This window comes from Nelumbo lutea, chromosome 4 (assembly GCF_056320005.1).
Source record: "Nelumbo lutea isolate HS-2025 chromosome 4, American lotus-T2T, whole genome shotgun sequence".
Lineage (NCBI taxonomy): Eukaryota > Viridiplantae > Streptophyta > Magnoliopsida > Proteales > Nelumbonaceae > Nelumbo > Nelumbo lutea.
The window spans coordinates 65,483,047-65,488,005 of NC_142687.1; the positions used below are offsets into that span (position 1 = coordinate 65,483,047).

The 4,959-nt window shown below is 39.8% G+C and overlaps 1 non-coding gene across 1 annotated transcript; it reads right to left on the reverse strand.

Annotated features, from left to right (window-relative positions):
* Positions 1 to 1,456: 1,456 nt before the first annotated feature.
* LOC148860903 (small nucleolar RNA R71) lies at positions 1,457 to 1,563 on the reverse strand. The gene has a single exon (XR_016095191.1). It is a non-coding gene; the product is annotated as a small nucleolar RNA R71 (small nucleolar RNA).
* Positions 1,564 to 4,959: the final 3,396 nt, after the last annotated feature.

The window sequence follows — 4,959 nt, forward strand, 5'->3', positions numbered from 1 at the left end:
ATCCATTAGGATCCTGCTAGCTGTAGCAGCATACCATGGTTATGAGATTTGGCAAATGGATGTCAAAACTACATTCCTGAATGGAGATCTTACTGAAGATATCTATATGCAGCAGCTGCAAGGCTTCATAGCTGCAGGTCAGGAAAACATGGTATGTAAACTCAATAGATCCATTTATGGATTTAAGCAAGCTTCAAGATGTTGGAACATCCATTTTGACTCTGTTGTCAAATCGTTTGACTTTGAGCTGAATCCAGATGAACCCTGTGTTTACAGGAACTTCTAATGGGATTAGGAGTTGATCCAGATATGATTTGGGTTAGCAACTCCTAATGGGATTAGGAGCTGATCCCTTTAAGTCTATAAAAGGAAGAGGGGGCAACAGACTTTAAAAGCAACAGACAACCACCAGCAACAATCTTGTCTTTAGAGATGAAATCACAGAAGAGAGAATTCTGCACCCTACAAATACTCTCTTGCCGCTTTCTTCCTGCAGCCGCCACCTACAACAATTCAATCTCCATTCCTTGGGAGAAATCAAGATTGGATCTTGATTCCAATCTTTTGGAGAAAAGATTGGTAGGAGTTGTATTCTCAAGCCGTCCAGGTGATTCTTGAGAAGGATGAAGTTCTTTTGGAAGAACACTGTTGATTCTGCTCCACCCTACACTGCGCCATCTTTAGTGGGAGCAGATTTTGGATCCTACCTTGGGCATGAACATCTCCATTGAGAGATATTATTTCTCTGTATCAGGTATTATCTCTCCCTACTCCTTTTCGTTTAGATCTGGTTCAGTTTATGGTTCAAGAATAATCCTTGAAAATATGATTTTCTAAATAGGGAATTCGATTCCCAGTTGAAGGGAGAGAAAAATTTTTGAAATTCGCCCCCTTATTCCGCAATCTTTGGGCGTCCATGTGATGGATTTCCTATCCCTTCAGTATGACACACACTAGAAGAAAAGAACTAGCAGAATTCGATCCTGAGATAGAGAGAACTCTTCGCATTCTACAAAGAGCCAACAAAAGTAAAGGAAGAGAGGAGGTTGAAGAAGGTGAGCCAGCAGAAGAAGAGATGGCAGAAGCAAATCGAACCCTTTTGGACTATGCTTGTCCAACAATTGATGGTGCTACTTCTAGCATTTGCAAGACAATAATCCAAGCCAATAAATTCGAGATCAAGCCTGCGATCATCCAAATGATCCAAACAAGTATTCAGTTTAGTGGGTTGCCAAGTGATGATCCTAATGCACATATTGTTAACTTCCTAGAAATATGTGACATATTCAAGCATAATGGAGTTAGTGATGATGCTATTAGGCTTAGGCTTTTTCCATTCTCATTACATGATAGAGCTAAGGATTGGTTTAACTCACTCCTTGTAGGAAGTATCACTACTTGGAATGACTTGACTCAAAAATTTTTGGCGAAGTATTTTCCTCCCTTTAAAACAGCAAAATTGATCAATGATATCACTACTTTTGTTCAACTAGAGAGGGAATCTTTGTATGAGGCATGGGAAATATTTAAAGAGATTCTTAGGAAGTGTCCTCATCATGGAATTGAAAGGGATGGTAGAATCCATCGTATGGACACCAAAATGGTTGCGGAATGGGTGGGCGAATTTCAAAAATTTTCTACCTACCTTCTAACTGGGAATCACATTCCATATTTTAGAATCAGGATTCAAGGATCCTACTTGAACCAGAACCGAACCAGATCTGAACCAAAAGAGAAGGGAGTGATTATACCTGATCTAGAGAAATAATATCTCCCAAAGTTGGTGTTCATGCCCAAAGAAGACACCAAGATCTGCTCCTGCTGAAGATGACACAACAACTGTGGAACAGAACCAGCAGAGTACGTTCCACACACTGAATCCTTCACAAGAATCCTTTGGGAGACAATGAGTGCCAAACTGAATCAGCCTTTCAGTAAAAACTGATATCAAGAACTCTTTCTTGATCTTTCTCTGACAGAGAAGTCAAACTGTTGTAGATGATGGCGGCTGCAAAGGGAGGAAGCTAGAGAAGAAGATGGCGAACTACTTTTCTTCTCTAGGGTTTCTGAGATTCTATCTCAAAACTGTAGGGTGTGTTGTGTGTTCCCTAGGGATCGAATAGGGTTTCCTCTAGTTGCTTAATGATTAAGGAAAAAATCTCCCGATCATATCAGGAGTTGCCCTTATCCAAATCTGTATTTGTATTAGAACTCTTCTTAATCCTATCTGCAGATTAGATAAGCTTTTATACTCATCCTAATCTCAAATCCGCCCCTTGTTAATGACTGATCAAATCAGCCTAGTTCAAAATGGACTTTAGGCCCAATAAGAATCAAGTGCTCAAGAGTCTTCCAAACTGCTGCCCAGTTGGGCTTCTTTGTATGGCGTGGGACCCAAGCATTGATTTACACACCAGCCACATGGGTTCGGCCCAGCCTCTATTACAAGGCCTGGCCGAATTCACTAGAGAGCCCAGTGAACCCCTTGAGCCCAACATATGGACCCTATGGGCCCAACACTTACACTAAGTGGTCCCTAGGTCAAGCCATCTTATAAAAACCCAAGGACTGTGGGCAGATGCAAGATTAGCCCATCAGGCATTATCCCAAATGGCCTTACACTTAACCTCTCAGCCCATAATGATCAAGCACTGCCCGACAAGAGAGGACCTCTCCCTCGGCTGCAAGGTACAGTGCTACACTCTCTACTTACATGGATCCCGGGAATTAAAACCATATGCAAATATTTTTGAAACCATACTTAGGTATATATCATATATATAAATTTTACAAAACCAAACTTCCAACGATTGAAATCAACTATCGGCAGTTTGGTTTCCATCAGAGACAGTGCATCCCCAATCATTACCTTTGTCCGACAAAGGGGCTGATCCCATCACTATGATCAACCACTCAGATGAATTCTCAGACTATCCCAACATACCCAGGTTTTGACCCCCGCTAAGGATCTTACTGATTGGCATATCAAAGATAGCCCAATCTAACACATAGTGCAATACCATAATCGGGTCTAGGGAATAGGTGTAGCTTTCCAGTTTTGCCCATCAATCTCCAAGGTCTAGAGCAATACTAGAAATCTGGTCCGGTTCAAGGGTTCAAGTAATCCTACACTACATGTGCCTTGGGTCTCACCCTAGCGGCTGAGACAAGCCACCCCTACAGTTGGCAGCACATCAGTGTCAGCCTTGGCAGGATAAATCTCCCCAGACTTTTCCAAAGGCTGTGAACATTTAAAACCAACACAAGTCTCATTAAGTATCCAGTTTTAGGGACTTACACAGAAGTATACCACACAACATGAATCAAACATGTACTTCATTTATTTACATTAAATATTGAAAGTACATCAGAATTGATTGAAGCTAAGGGCATGCAAAATCTGTCCAACAGGAATACCAGTTTGGCGTCAAATACAAACTTTTTATAATGGTATTACTCCATCTAATCGCTCCATTATTGATGCAGCTGCAGGTGGCACAATCATGAGGAAAACTCCAGAGGAAGCCTATGATCTTGTGGAAGAAATTGTATCAAATAGCTACCAATGGAATAATGATGGAACTAATCGAAAGGGAGTTCACCATATAGATTCTTTTGCAGCTTTATCTGCTCAACTTGCTAGTTTGAATAAAAAATTAGACAATCTTAGTGTTGCAGCAATAAATGTGCCATCTTGTAATCCATGCGACCTTTGTGGCCAATTGGGACATATAAATTTTGATTATCAGTTAGGTAATCCTTTTGCTTCACATGAAAGTGCTAATTTTGTTCCTCATGGTGGCAGGTCAAATTTCAACCCTAATTCGAATACATACAATCTAGGGTGGAGGAGTCATCCGAATTTTTCATGGAATAACAACCAACAACAAGCACCCATGGGATTTCAACAACAGCCGCTCCCATGGGAAAAGAAGGGAAATTTAGAGGAAATGGTTTCTAAGTTCATTAATGTTGCTGAAGCAAAATTCCAAGATAACGAAAAGAGATTCTTAAATCAAGAAGCATCTATTAAGAATTTAGAAGTCCAAATGAGGCAAATTGTGAATTTGTTGTCAGAAAGAAGAGAGGGACAACTGCCTAGCAATACAAAGAAGAATCCAAGGGAGCAGGTGAACGCCATTGCTTTAAGAAGTGGAAAGAATATTAACGAGACCTAGAATGATGATCAGAAAGTTGAAGTGGCCGATTCACAAAAAGAGACCGAAGGGAGTACACCTAAACTGAATTTAGATGCTATTAAACTCTCTCTCCCCTACCCTAGAAGAGTTTTGAAAGCTAACTTGGATAAGCAATTTGAGAAATTTTTGGAAGTGTTTAGAAAAATACATATTAACATCCCTCTTCTTGGCGTATTGTCGCAGATGCCAAAATATGCCAAATTCTTGAAGGAGGTGATGTCAAATAAAAGGAAATGGGAGGAATGCGAGATGGTAAAATTAAACGAAGAGTGCTCAACCATTCTCCAAAATAAATTGCCCCCAAAGCTTAAGGGTCCAGGGAGTTTTTCTATAACTTGCACCATAGGAAATACTGAATTTGAAAAAGCCTTATCGGTTTAGGTGTTAGTATAAATCTAATGCCAAATTCTATTTTTGAAAAACTTGGATTGCATGAACTAACACCTACTACTATTTTTCTGCAATTAGTTGATAGAAGTATCAAATATTCTAGGGGAATAGTAGATGTTTTAGTCAAAGTGGGCAGTTTTATTATTCTTGCTGATGTCATTGTGTTGGATATGGAGGAAGATAGGACAATGCCTCTGATTTTAGGGAGACCTTTTCTTGCTACTGAAAATGCTTTAATTGATGTGCAAAAAGGTCTACTTACCCTTAGAATCAATGGTGAAGAAGTGGTGTTTAATGTATTTAAAACCATGAAATATCCCAACACAATTGAAAGCTGCATTCTTAGTTCTTGTAAAAACATGCAGGTCTT